The 15595-nt window shown below is 38.9% G+C and overlaps 1 non-coding gene across 1 annotated transcript; it reads right to left on the reverse strand.

The window, feature by feature from the left end:
* Positions 1-15520: 15520 nt before the first annotated feature.
* Positions 15521-15595, reverse strand: Trnaa-ugc. Its single transcript has one exon. It is a non-coding gene; the product is annotated as a tRNA-Ala (tRNA).

A 15595-nucleotide genomic window follows, 5' to 3' on the forward strand; every position in this document is an offset into this window, starting at 1 on the left:
AGATGTGGCCTACGATAGAGTGAGCTCGCCCAGAAGATGACATCTATCTTAGACCCTTGATCTAAACGTAGGTACCAATTTAAGATGAATGTTGAGAAACACAACGCAAAAAAAAGAAAAAAAAATTTTTTTTTCACCACACCTGTCAGTACCTGTAAGGCTTCCTCGATACTAAACTTCAAAACCAGACGAGAATAATGCAAAGTGTAAAGTAGGTTTTAAGTCGATGTCCGAAGCTAGCTGATAAAATTAACGTTCGAATGATTTTTAAATCTAAGTACTTAAATGTTAAAAAAAAACATGAATTTCATTTGGTGTACTAAAAATGTTATATTTGATTCAGTGGAAATAGTACATTACGATACAAGTGCGTAAAAAAGGAAGTTCGAAACGAGTGGCGATAAATTAAAACACGACCGAAGGGAGTGTTTTAAATCGACACGAGTTACGAATTTCCTTTTCGCACGTGTATCGTACGACGTTTTTCAGTACAGATGAGCCTCCAAAGTTTCGACCTAGCATATAATGAACCACTTCTCGCACTAGTGCGTAAAAAAAACACCATCTGTACTGAAAAATGTATTTAACAATCGTACCTCGTACACTTGCGACTCTCAAGACTTCATTTTACAGACCACTCGCTATACTCGCGGTTTAATAATGGAATCTTTTGCTTTCACGGGTATCAATCCTGAATTCAGATTCAGAATTTTATTTATAAACATTCAATAAAGTTTACATGTCAGGAATGTGCTTACTTAACTGAGAAAACTCTCTGCTTAATCCGAAATCGTGATTTGAAGTTTGCATAAATGCATTACATGATGGATAGGGGGCTTAATTATAATCTTGTTAATACATTATCCTTAATGACATGTTAAATTCTGACATTTCATAGAAAACCAGAATAAACTCATTATCTATACAACAATCCGCATTTCATAACTAAAACTGCAAATTAATTAATAATATTGTATATTGTTTGGAATCCTAAATCTCACTTGATCCTCATGTGACATTGACATTTTGTTATTGATACAAAATAATCATTTGCACTCGTTTGTAATCTAAAATCTATGGACATATGCGAAGTTACCATGGACGAGAAGTTTTTGCCAACTAAATGGCTAATTTTGTATTGTTATTCTTGGGTCAGTTGGTTCGTGAGTGACGTCCCTTATTATTCACGGGACCTTACAAGCAACGAATTGATGTAGGTAATATGTCATTTTGGACACGAGGGTTATGTTATTTATTTACAAATTGTGATTTTATTTAAACATAATAATAATAGCTACCGTACACCTAGCTTAATAAGAAATACAACTACTTTTATATAAAAAAATAGAAGCAAACAGAAAAGTAGACTTAAAATATAAGAAAATATAAAAGGGTAAGTTCAGCCAAGAAAGTGGTTTACCACTTTTCTACTCTATCTTAAACACATATTAAGGTCGAAAAGTGGTAAACCACTTTTTTAGCTGACTGTACAATATTTTTTTTTCTTTTCTATGGGATAGGAGGCAAACGAGCAGACAGGTCGCCTTATGGTAAGCGATCACCGCCGCCCATGGACACCCGAAACACCAGAGGTGTTGGAGGTGCGTTGCCGGCCTTTAAGATGGGTGTACGCTCTTTTCTTGAAGATTTGAAGGGGTCAACCTACTATACCCTTAAAGAATATACACTCTACCCGTAGTACGGTGAAGGAACCGCTATGTCCCCTCAGATTGCATGCAATTTCTTAATAGTAGGTACGTCGGTAGCAAACTAGCAATATTGTTACTAGATTGTTTGTTAGTAGATGATACCTTTTTCCATTACACTTTCACCCTACTCTGTGGCATATGAACATCCTCAAAACGAAGGTTTTTCATAAATATTTTATTCCAATTCCTCATCACTGAATTCACTCACACCCCTTACGCAAAAAAGCTACTTAGGAGGTACTCATAAAATCCTTTTATCTCCACACGCGTACAGGCTTAGTACACCTAACACTGTCACGTTTTTCACATTGTATGCAAGTCGCAGTCGAATTGTATAATCCGTCGTGTCACTCCTTTGTCACTTTTTTGCTGTGTTAAGTACACAGCAAAAAAGAGTATACAAGCTCTAAGGCACTGGTCCCACCGCGAGCTAGTAAGCTATGAGCTATCGGCTATAAAAACGAACAAAAGATATGCTCCCGTGCAAATAAAAGAGACACGGCGATGTTTATAGTTACTCGCCCAGCGGTGAGCTATCAAAATCGCCGTGTCTCTTTTATTTGCACGGCAGTGCTTATCTTTTGTTCGTTTTTATAGCTTATAGCTTACTAGCTCGCGATGGGACCAGTGCCTTAGAAGGGTTTGAGTTGGACGACCTAAAGGACAATAGACGGAACAAAATGTTCCGCAGGTCTTTCCGTCACCAGCACACCGCACCCTCGTTGAGCTCTGGCAGTCTTACTCACCGGCAGTAACACAATACTATGAGTAGGGTCTAGTGCTATTTGGCTGTGGTCTTCTGTAAGGCGGAGGTACTTCCCCAGTTGGGCTCTGCTCTAGATTCAAGCGAGATGATATCGGCTGTGCTGTGCCCTACCACACAAAGCGGAATATCATTCGCTATGCCCTACCTCCTACAATGCTGTTGTCAAAAACAGCCGTATTTAAATATGGCGGTTTAGCAATTACCCAGAGTGACATTGCGAAACGTTTTCCATGGTGCGTCCTACGTTTATCCGCATCGTACTACTATAAGAGCAATGGGATCAAGTGGTGTAAAAAAAAAACACTTTTTCTCAAAGATAAAAATGAACATTAATTTAAATCGAGATAAAATCATTTCCGCTTAGCAGGACGAGATATGGTAGCTGCTGCGCCACAGGTGTTAGAAATGCGAATTATAATCTTAAGGTACAGCGGGGCAAATCTCGACTGGGGGGCAATTATAACTGATCCATTTTTCCCATTAATTACACTATGATGTCGAGTTCTATATGTATCCACTGAACACGCCTACCATTTCAAAACCCTGTTTTTCACAACGGCTAGCTGTAATGTAATACAATACGGCACATTATATTATCGATATAGTGCTATATCGTGTCATTCACGATTACAATCGCCTTGGTTAGTATTATCATGTCATCACTGGTAACATTTGCGCGTCAATACTACCTACACGCATGTTTCCTATCTTTCACTGCTTTCATGCAAGAAATGTGATAAATATACCAACTGATTTGCTCCCCGCTTGCCAATCTCTATGAATCCAGTACGTGATGTGAATCATTTCGTTCGTAACTTCAACTGGTGTGTTCTGCTTGGGAACGTGCGTGCATTTTTAGATATATGCGTTCGTGCATTTTTTTATTTTTTGTTTACATCTCGATATCGCTCAGTAAGTGATGGCCCGATTTGAACTTTAATACATGAAAAATGTCAGCTCTGGATACGATTTGACTTCGACAAGTAAATGTCAAAAAAGACGTTTATGTTTGAAGAAGCCAATAATGCCTTAGATCTATTTCATTTAATATCTACTCGATAAAATACCATGTGTGTATGTGTATGTAAAAAAAATCTGATTTATGATGAATCTTGGTATTCAAAGGATAATAATTATTTTATTTAAGTGAAATCACCTGGATACCATTTTGTACTTGATATTATTATTGAACTACATCAACTGAATTCACAGATATTCCATAGCGCCAACTTGATTTTTAGGCTTCGGACTATTAATAAACCAGAATATGAATTGCATATGATAATATTATCAAACGAAACTACGCAGTCCATTCAAGTCAATTCAATCAACTGAAATGCAAGGATAGCATTAATGTTTGCCCATGAGGTTTGGCTTGAGCGGAAAGCGGAATAAAAGCGGCCTTCGGCGCCCTTATACTTAAAAATCGGGAGAAGTTTGACGTACTCAGTACAAAGCCGAGCGCATATGGCGCCCTCAGGGCCGCTGCTAGCAGACGCGGATTACCCAGAACGGACGCCCGTCTCGAAAATGTAAACAGCGCTAAATAGCGCGGACGCGTGCGACGGACTTTACATATTGACGGGACCCGCGAAGGTGCACACGGCGGCCTGCAAAAATCACTGTGTCCTATCCAAATCTGCCTGTATATGGGTCTTCACAGTTTTCATATATACCATAGATAAAACAAACGTATGTACCTACGTGTCCGAACTCAGTTAAAGGACTAGGTAGTCCGTCTCTAAACACAGCTTTGCGCGGCAACTTTTGTAACATCAAAAATTAAACAACACGAAAACTATGATCACTCAAGTGCCAGAGACATTTTCCTATCACAGGTAAATCGCAGTACTAGAATCGCAATAGCTAAACAAGCCTTCAACAATAAGAAACACATTTTCAAATCGAAAATGTGTACTACCACAAAAAAACTTTTTATTAAATCCTATATCTGGAGCATCGCCTTATACGCCTGTGAAACGTGGACAATGACGAAAAGAGACAGAGAGAGATTGGAAAGCTTCGAGATGTGGTGCTGGCGGAGAATGGAAGGGATTAGTTGGACAGAAAAAATATCAAACGTTAGAGTTCTAGATAGGATTAAAGAAAAAAGAAATATATTAAAGACAATAGAAAACAGAAGAGGCGTACTGGTTGGACATCTGCTACGACACGACCTGTTTCTCAAAAACATCGTAGAAGGAAAAGTAGAAGGAAAGAGGGGAAGAGGAAGACCTAGGAGAAACTATTTCACCCAAATTAAAGAAAAGGTTCAGGTCATGTCGTATCAGAAGGTGAAGGAGTTGGCAGAAGACCGCACGAGTTGGAGATTGCTCCACCGACAAGAGCACAGCTCTTAAGTTAGAAGAAGAAGAAGAAGGTAAATGTCAGTATAAAAAGTGACACGCTCGGCCCTCTATACAAATATATTAACTTTTTTACTTTATTTTAAATATAGTTCTGCGGTAGTCTTGCATTGGTGATATTGATATCTTGCAAATATCTCCAAACTTTTATTTTTGCATTTTTCCGCTCACCCCTTTACGCTCTTCGTGAAAATTCGTGGCCAAACAATTATTATTGATGGACTCGCCAAAAGGGCAGAGCTGACGGAAACCGCACAAAGCATGTCAATGCCAACAATGACAATTGATTGATGAAGCTGTTTATCGTCTTGGTTTTTGGCGTCAAAGTGTGATTTATAACTCGGTTCTCATGTGTATATGACGATTCGTACCAACCTTTCGTATGATACTATCAAAATTGTCACATATAACGCAATTACAACCTGCAGTTTTAGGCTAGGTACAGCGGGTAGGAATGTATGAAACCGGAGCCGCAGACACAGTAGGTACATACATAGTTTTAAGTTCTAAATATTAAACCCGTATGGTAACGGGCAAAGAATTTCACCACCCCTTTTCCTTCCGTGGGTGTCGTAAAAGTTGCCTCTAGGATTTGAGTTTCATTGTGGTGTGAGTGATGCGCTAACAACCTGTCACTGCGATATCACACTTTTGTTTTTTTTAACCCGTTAATTGCTAAGAGTTGCTCTCAAACTTGAGTAGTTTCATATGTTCTGTGTACCCCTTTTGGAATATAGGCGTGAACGTGTGTCTTTATGCATTTGTATCTTTAAGTTGAGCGCAAGATCTAACCTTCTCCTAAACATGCTAAAGGTTGAGATCATTTATCAACGCTAGACGATAAAGTTAAGTTGGATCAGATATGGAAAAGCAGCTGCAGCTATTCGGGTAGCCATCGTTGTAACGTTTGAGATCAAGTAATCTATTGCACTTACAAACTTGTGTAATGGAAACAACACGACGAATGTGGTTTACAACTTTGTCCCCTTGTAAAATAATGAACTGTTGTTTAAAAAGAAGAAAATAAGGAGTTGTTGTTTACCGCACGTGCCAATATTGATAAGGCACGTAGGTTAAACCAAATTTGCCACAACAAGAGAAAAATATTAACCCTAAAACATCAAACTAAATCAAATCCATTATGTAACATTTATGTTTCAAAATCATGATTTTAAGCGTCAATTTCTACCAGGCATTTTTGGACAACTAATTATTTTGCATTCTTGTGGATAAAATGCAACTTTGTCATTTGTTTTTCAAGTATCAAGAGAGCCTTTACCAGTTGATGTGGTGGAAATATATTTCGTTTTCATAATTTTACCGCTTCAATGGAGCAACTTATGAAGTAACATTATTGTTTACACTTCAGACCCTTTTTCCGCCTTTTCAATTTCAGAATCGCTCCATATAATTGAAATGCTTGGTTGTTCAATGTTAAATTATTTCGTAACATGCACATTTAATTATGTTTTCTGATTTTTTTATTTTATTTGTTGGAATGGAACGATCCACCGGATTGCTTATTACGTAGGTATTAGGTAGCTAATGCGAGACATGCACGTCTTCAACATCCCGGTCCACAAATGGGAAGAGCTTGCCGAAGATGACAAGAAGAAGACAAGTGGCGCCAATTGGTGTTTGATGGACGTACAATCCACGACAATGCTTGGTTTGCGTCACTCGCAAGTAAGCGAGCCAAGCGTTGTCAGCGCGATACCTCTTAGCCACGGGTACACTACACCTGCCAGAGTTGTAGTCATGTTTGCCGCTCCCGTATTGACTTACACAGCCACGAAAAATATTGTTGTCCCACCTGACACTGCTTGAATAGTCTGTTAGAGACTTGAAGGCCGATGATCATGTTGATGATGATGAGGTAGCTAACGCGCTTTATTTGGTTCCAAAATGATATAAAGATTATTGATTTCTCAATAATCAACAATGGTTTTAAGATGTGACTACAATGCCACTGCAAACTGATATCAATCTGTCAGTGTCAAAAGTTAATCAAACCTAAAATGTCTGACATTATCTGTCTCATTATTGGATTACACTAACATATTGATCAATATCGTATCCAGGTCTAATATTTGACATATCTAATATTTGGAAGCGCTGGTAGGCAAGCGGTAAGTGCGTGCGACTTTGGTTCCGGAGGTCGCGGGTTCGAACCCCGGCTCGCACCAATGAGTTTTTCGGAACTTATGTGCGAAATGTCATTTGATATTTGCCAGTCGCTTTTCGGTGAAGGAAAACACCGTGAGGAAACCTGACTAATTCCAATAAGGTCTAGTTACCCCTTTGGGTTGGAAGGTCAGATACCAGTCGCTTTCGTGAAACTAGTGCCTACGCCAAATCTTGGGATTAGTTGTCAAAGCGGACCCCAGGCTCCAATAAGCCGTGTCAAATGCCGGGATAACGCAAAGAGGATGATGATCTAATATTGGACAAATATTAAAGTTCCGATCGGGGCATAATTTAAGACTCAACTTCTTATAGGACTAGACGTAAGTTTCTACCTGAAAAGTGCTCATAAGAATTTTAACTTTTAAAATGATACGACCCTTCCTAACTTTATGACGAGATTAGCTTTCCACACGCTTCATTTCCCCAGTTTCAAGTGGAGCATACCCTTTCATACTCCGCTGATTTCGATCTCAAGGGCGCGGGCGCGCTGAAATCAGTTCCACTCTGCTCCAGTCTTTACAAAACGTCCTATCTCAATAATCTAATATACGTCTTAAGCCTTTTTGATAAGACTCAAGAATTGTATACACAATATATATTTAAACTCGTCACATATTTATAGCTGGTATGTCAGGAAGTAAATACTTACATTGATTTTATTGGCACACGTGCTACGGATTTCTTTTACACGGGAGATCTGTTAGCTGTTATCTGTTTTTATGTTCTATTTCTTTTAAATAATGGTTTTGATGTTGTTTGGTACTAATACGAAAAGATAAACATGGTTAAGTTTTCATTTATTTTTATACACCAAATAAACGTTTATTTCTTTCTTTCTTTCTTTAATAGTCAATCATACATACTTATGTGTTTTTACATGCTAGTAATGGCTTTTTAGGGTTCCGTAATCAAATAGGAACCCTTATAAGTAGTTTCGCCGTGTCTGTCTGTCCGTCCGTCCGTCCGCGGATAATCTCAGTGACCGTTAGCACTATAAATCTGAAATTTGGTACCCAATATGTACGAGTACATATATCAATCACGCCGACAAGGTTCAAAAATAAAAGTGAAAAAAAAAAAAAATGTTTTATCACACTCGTAAAGTGGGGGAGTTATTTTTTTTTAATTTCAACCCTAACGTGTGATATATTGTTGGATAGGTATTGAAAAATGAATAAGGGTCTACGAAAATATTTTTTTGATATTGTTAATATTTTCGGAAATAATAGCTCCTAAAGTTAAAAAAATTGCGCCCCCCGTCTAACTTTTGAACCATAAGTTTAAAAAATATGAAAAAAATTATAAAAGTAGAACTTTATAAAGACCTAGGAATTTTTTTTTCAACTTGATAGGTTGAACAGTATTTGAATAAAATACGGGACACTACTGAACCCTACACTGAGCGTGACCCGATACGCTCTTGGCCGTTTTTTTAAATTATTTTTTTCCTGCAACTTCGTTTGTTTTTATTGTACCCTTTCATAAATTCCGGCCTAACAAAAATGACAATCGTTGTTGACCCTAGACGCCGATTGAAATGCAGTCAGTCATGTCGCGCCAATAAGTAAGAGCGATAGAGATAGCTACGCTAATTATATTTTCGTTTTGTGCATTTGGCTACGTACCCTGTAGAACATTCATAGGTCCTAATCCTTCCTTTAGGGACATAATTATAATTATCAAACTTGGAAACATTACCACGAACATGATCTTGTCTCCATTAAATCTAATTGCGAGGCGTTTCTGTTAGGCAAATTACTTTCGTAGTTCTCTGATCCTGTTTCTGAATTAGAATATAGTTTCTGTTTATTTGATACGAAGTAGGTAATTAATTAATGCAATACAGCGCGGGAATGCTGCTTGCGTGATGGGCACCCTGCCGAGGGGCCAGGGCCTGGAGGGTAGTTTTTAGGGTTATTTATTTTTTATATAAGCTATAGTTTAAGTTTTTTTTTCCACTATTTGTACTTATGTATAATTGTGGTATAATCATACTTATGTTTTAATAAACGTTATGATGATAATGTCATCCATATATGAATTATATTTTCAGGAGGCCGGTTCTCTTGCGACATTTGTAATGGTTTTGTTGGAATTTGGATTATGGTAAGAAATTGTGTTATGTTTAACGAGCGGCAAGCAACGTCAAATACACAGATGTCAGCCTACATTAAAGATAACTTTTGATTTGCTAGACATTACTCTCATTAGTCAATGCAAAGACATAATATATGTAACTCCGTATAGACGGATAAAGTCTAAGAAAAAAACGTACCTCAAAGCCCTACAGAAAAAGGTACGGTGGCCTAGGCGTTACACCTTTGCGGAACGCTTGGCTAGATGGCGCTTATTGACCGCAGCGAAGCAAGGGCTACGTTTTAACTCAAGCAATTTGCTTTTGTATGTCCGGATGTCTCGCTCTACAGCTCGCATTTCCCAACCGATTCGCGTGAAATTTTGTGACCAGATTCTATGACTCAATAAAATTTTTTTGTCGTCCCAGATTTTGGAAATTGTTAAAAATGACAAAGACATGGGGCCTCACGCCTTAACTTTTAGCCGTATCGATATCTTAAAAGTCTTGTCTTTTAGATGCATGTATATAGAGTGCTTGGCAAAAAAATCAGACGTTTTAGAACACAGGTTTAGACGGTAGATGTAAAAATATGTAATTTTGCATGAGAATAAGCATTTTAATTTCGCCAATCTACGTATGTGTTAGCGTGGCTCAGTGGTAAGTCACCGTGCTTTTTTTCAAATTTCTAATCACCAAGTTCTGCGTTCGAATCCTCCAGGTGCCATAATTTTTGTATTTTTTTTTGCATTTGAATTTTATATTAATAATTATATTTTAACCAACTAAGCGATATATACATATTATATACATATAATCATTTTTTTTCAGTAGAAAGTAAAATCCTGTTTGCTTGTTGATCGAAATTTGCATTTTTATGTCCGTATATTTTCCTCTATTCAACCGATTCTCGTAAAATTTAATTATGTAACGAGACAATTTATCATCCAGTGTTTAATAATTTTGAAGTACAAAAAAAAACTTATTATTTATAAATCAATTATAAATAAATGTAGTGCCGAAGATGGCAAAAATAAGTACTAACCAATTTGGTATAGAAAGGATGAGCTGAAATAATTACGATGCCTCTCCTACAACGTCACGCCACAATATTCTCACAGATGGCGTTAAACAGAAGATAAAAACTTACCTCGGAAAAATCAACAAAATTGTGTTTGACTAAAGAAAACGGAGTGGAGTCCCTCCGCGCGGCATAAGTGAAACTTCGTAACATAATTATGATAGCTGTTGGCAACAAGAAGAAAAATAATAAAAATAAAAATACAAAAAGTTTTGCATTTGCCGGGAATCGAACCTAGAAATATGACTAGCGTGAGGGCAAAAATGTACTATGAATGACACTGCACCACCGTGGTTTATACTACACGGTGCGAATTTAAGTGTTATGTGCTGCCAACTTTCAAGTAGATTGAATTAGTGAGTTGGCGATGCATCCTAATATTTAAAATAGCTGGGTTAAGGTTTTCTTGTGACCCTTAAAAGCGAAAATAGGAAACCCACTTCGCGGGCTAGCGTCGACACGTTTACAAAACAAAAATTGATAACTAAACGAAAATGGACAACGAGGGGCGAACCACCCACAAGGGGGCTCGGGGGCGAAGTCCACCGTAAAAAAGCCAACGTAGTACGTATTGAAAATAAGTTAGGTTAGGGTCTTTTTTACAACCCTTAAGAGTGAAAATAAGGGGGGGCTCGGGGGGCGCAGTCCCCCGCAAAATAGAAAGACCAATTAAGTTTCCAAACTAAGTAAGGTTAGGGGTTTCTTGTGACCCTGAAAAGCGAAAATAGGCAACCCACTTCGCGGGCTAGCGTCGACACGCTTACAAATCCAAAATTGATAAGAAAAACAAAATGGACCACGAGGGGCGAAGCATCCACAAGGGGGGCTCGGGGGCAAAGCCCCCGCCAAAAAGAAACACCAACGTAGTACGTATTGAAAATAAGTTAGGTTAGGGTCTTTTTTACGACGCTTAAGAGCGAAGATAAGGGGGGGGGCTCGGGGGCGCAGCCCCCCGCAAAAAAGAAAGATCAATTAAGTATCCAAACTAAGTAAGGTTAAAGTTTTCTTGCGACCTTTAAGAGGGAAAATAAGGGGGGGCTCGGGGGGCGCAGCCTCCCGCAAAATAGAAATACTGATTAAGTATCCAAACTAAGTAAGGTTAGGGTTTTCTTGTTACCATGAAAAGCGAAAATAGGCAGCCCACTTCGCGGGCTAGCGTCGACACCCTTAGAAATCGAAAATTGATAACAAAACCAAAATGGAAGACGAGGGGCGAAGCACCCACAAGGGGGGCTCGGGGGGCGAAGCCCACCGCCAAAAAGAAATACCACGTAGTACGTATTGAAAATAAGTTAGGTTAGGGTTTTCTTGCGAAGCTTAAGATCGAAAATAAGGGGGGGCTCGAGGGGCGCAGCCCCCCGCAAAATAGAAATACCGGTTAAGTATCCAAACTAAGTAAGGTTAGGGTTTTCTTGTGACCCTGAAAAGCGAAAATAGCCAATCTACTTCGCGGGCTAGCGTCGACACGCTTACAAATCCAAAATTGATAAGCAAAACAAAATGGACCACGAGGGGCGAAGCATCCACAAGGGGGGCTCGAAAAGGAATACCAACGTAGTACGTATTGAAAATAAGTTAGGTTAGGGTCTTTTTAACGACGCTTAAGAGCGAAGATAAGGGGGGGGGGCTCGGGGGGCGCAGCCCCCCGCAAAAAAGAAAGATCAACTAAGTATCCAAACTAAGTAAGGTTAAAGTTTTCTTGCGACCCTTAAGAGGGAAAATAAGGGGGGGCTCGGGGGGCGTAGCCCCCGCAAAATAGAAATACCGATTAAGTATCCAAACTAAGTAAGGTTAGGGTTTTCTTCACCAAAAAGATCTCCGCGGGCTAGCGTCGACACCCTTAGAAATCGAAAATTGATAACAAAACCAAAATGGACGAGGGGCCAAGCACCCACAAGGGGGGCTCGGGGGGCGAAGCCCCCGCCAAAAAGAAATAACACGTAGTACGTATTGAAAATAAGTTAGGTTAGGGTTTACTTGCGAAGTTTAAGATCGAAAATAATGGGGGGCTCAGAAACACTAATTAAGTATCCAAACTAAGTAAGGTTAGGGTGTTCTTGTGACCCTGAAAAGCGAAAATAGGCAACCCACTTCGCGGGCTAGCGTCGCCACGCTTACAAATCGAAAATTGATAAGAAAAACAAAATGGACCGCGAGGGGCGTAGCATCCACAAGGGGGGCTCGGGGGGCGAAGCCCCCGCCAAAAAGAAATACCAACGTAGTACGTATTGAAAATAAGTTAGGTTATGGTCTTTTTTACGACGCTTAAGAGCGAAGATAAGGGGGGCTCGGGGGCGCAGCCCCCCGCAAAAAAGAAAGATCAATTAAGTATCCAAACTAAGTAAGGTTAAAGTTTTCTTGAGACCCTTAAGAGGGAAAATAAGGGGGGGCTCGGGGGGCGCAGCCTCCCGCAAAATAGAAATACCGATTAAGTATCCAAACTAAGTAAGGTTAAAGTTTTCTTGCGACCCTTAAGAGGGAAAATAAGGGGGGGCTCGGGGGGCGCAGCCTCCCGCAAAATAGAAATACCGATTAAGTATCCAAACTAAGTAAGGTTAGGGTCTTCTTGTGACCCTGAAAAGCGAAAATAGGCAGCTCACTTCGCGGGCTAGCGTCGACACCCTTAGAAATCGAAAATTGATAACAAAACCAAAATGGACGACGAGGGCACGAAATACCAACGTAATACCTATTGAAAATAAGTTAGTTTAAGGTTTTCTTGCGACGAAAAAGAGTGAAAATAAGGGGGGGGGGCTTGGGGGGCCCAGTCCCCGAAAAAAGAAAGACCTATTAAATATCCAAACTAAGTTAGGTTAGGATTTTCTTGTGACGTTTAGAAGCGAAAAGCCCACTTTGCGGGCTAGCGTCGACACGATTACAAAACAAAAGTTGATAACAAAACCAAGGGCAGGACTATGATGCTTGCCATTTTATCACTTATCTACGCGGATAAAACATCCGTCACGTTGTGGCAAGTTAGTCAGTGTGAGATTGACATTATGTCTTATCCACATTGATAAGTGATACAAGTGCAAGCATGATAGCCCCACAGTTTTTATATGTTAAATGCAGAAATTGCCGTTAAGGGCTTGAGTTGAGTGCCTATAGCGTACGAGTTTATGTCAAGAACAAGTGCGGGTAGTTCGAGAAACTCGCGCGGCTAGAAGATGTTGATGCAATTCCTCGCCAGTCTACCCGTGACTACGAACATAATGTGATGTTCGAAACGTCGGGCCTAATATAAATGTAAGTGTTTACGCGATTAAGTCCCGTTTTGTTCTAAAATTACGAGTTTATGTCGCTTGAAACTGTTGCTTTCATGAGGTTATGACTTGACTGCGATAATCACTAATTAGCTTTCAGTTTTGCGTTCTCTAAGCATTTCGCGAAGGTCTACAGCTCCCAGAGCCACTAGTATTAATATATTTGACATTTTAACACATATCAAGTTAACAATATGGGCCAAATTGTCAAAACTGAGGTTCAAATGTTTTAAGCTTGTGTTAAGAGATGGCAGTCTAATACAGTGTGATTACACATTTTACTTTGTCAGTAACTCTCTATAATACTCGATCCTCTTTGGTCATTAGTAAAAAGTATATAAGGATTTCATATTAATTTCAAGATTTCAATAAATCATTTCTTATTTGAGGAGTACATGTGGCTTCCATGAGTAATTTGCTCGGATCACAGGAAGCTTCTGGAGCGTAGCCTACTGGTTTTCTTCTTAAAACATAGTCTACTTTTCACATATCTACTCTGGCAGGACTTCCGAGCTTTTGAGATCACATCTCATGTGGAAAAGGGCCTATTGTTATAAGCGTCTTTTCAAATGGCCTCCACTCTAGTGTAAATACAAACGGTAGCAAACAAAGTGAAATGTTCTGAAAGGTTTCTCTACGATTTTATTAATAATGGCTGAAAAGGTTCAGGGGAAAGTTGGCATAACACAGCTTTTTGTTTGGTACTTTGGTTTTTGCGTTTTGATAAAATCCAGTTTAATAAAAATGAAACCTCGTAGATTGATAGGTACTTAGGGTCGGTTGCACCGGTTATAGGATCACTCGTGCGTCTGTCTCTCCGTCTGTCACAGACAATTTTCTTCGAAACTACTGAACCGATTAAATTGTAAACTTGTGACCCAAAGACGAATTGTATGTATGTTTGTCAAGTTATTTAAGAAAATAGGCAAAAAATGACCCCCCCCCCCCTTATCTACAAAACTACTAAGCGTAAAAATTAAAAAAAAAACCACGTGATACTTTTCAATCTGTAGATTACAGGAAAACTTATTAGAAATCTACAGTAAAGCGTAAGTCGGGCTTAAAAGAAAAAAAAACTCAAATTACGAATTTGACTCACTGCCGCTGCAAGGAATTACCAAATTGTGTGAGCGCGTTTGAATATTACTATATAAACTCATTTCTGTTTCGTTGTGTTCAAAATATCGATTATTCGCAAAAATGACTTAAGTTCCTACTAAAAAGAAGGCGCTTAAGCCCTTCTTGTAGTGTACGGAACCCTTACAACGCGAGTACAACTCGCACTTGGCCGGTTTCCATAAGCTGGACCCATATAAATTAGTTCATAGCATTACAATTTATTGATTTATATCGCTGATATTTCTCTTTCAAAATTTTGTTTTCCTTCAAACCCTTTATTTGCCAACTGAAACTTGACTAGTTTAATGTGCTCTGCCTACCCTTCATGGGAGTGATTTACTATAAAACTATGTATTATATGTATGTATGTATATTATAACTGTGCGTGAAAAGTTGCATTACAATCCAATACGTAGTTTAGAATGAGAAGGAAATTTTATTTTTATGTGAAAACGCGGCCGAGCTTTTACTTACTGTGAACACTTAAGGATTCAATCAAACTGTATTAGGTACGTACGTGTACCTACCTACGTGTGCGACATAGCAATTTGCCTACATTTAATATTATTTTTTCCATTGTTGGAAAATCTTTACGAGCGTGTTCTTCCTTTGAAAACGATTCTTGGAACTGAAAAATATTATTGAAGAGATAAAGCCCCGCCATTTCTTCTAAAACGATATTTATGCCGTTTGAAGTTTTTATATTTCATGATGGTAGCTTACCTAATATAGGACAAATATTGTTCTCTGCTTGTGCCTGACACGTAACGGGAAATGAGAATATTAAGACGGATGTGTAGAGTAACCAGAATGTATCTGATTAGAAATGAGTATTTTTACCCCCTTATTCATAAACATACCTACTCTAAAGTTAAATTTGTTTTTTATCATGCAGAAACGTCTGCGAGCGATATTATATTATATTTTTAAATTAAAGGAAAAATGGAAAAATTCACACCTCCGGCAGGACTCGAACCTGCGACCTCTGGCCTTGCAGGGGCCATCGAGCTTCCAACTGCGCCACGGAGGC

Source organism: Leguminivora glycinivorella, chromosome 4, assembly GCF_023078275.1.
Source record: "Leguminivora glycinivorella isolate SPB_JAAS2020 chromosome 4, LegGlyc_1.1, whole genome shotgun sequence".
Lineage (NCBI taxonomy): Eukaryota > Metazoa > Arthropoda > Insecta > Lepidoptera > Tortricidae > Leguminivora > Leguminivora glycinivorella.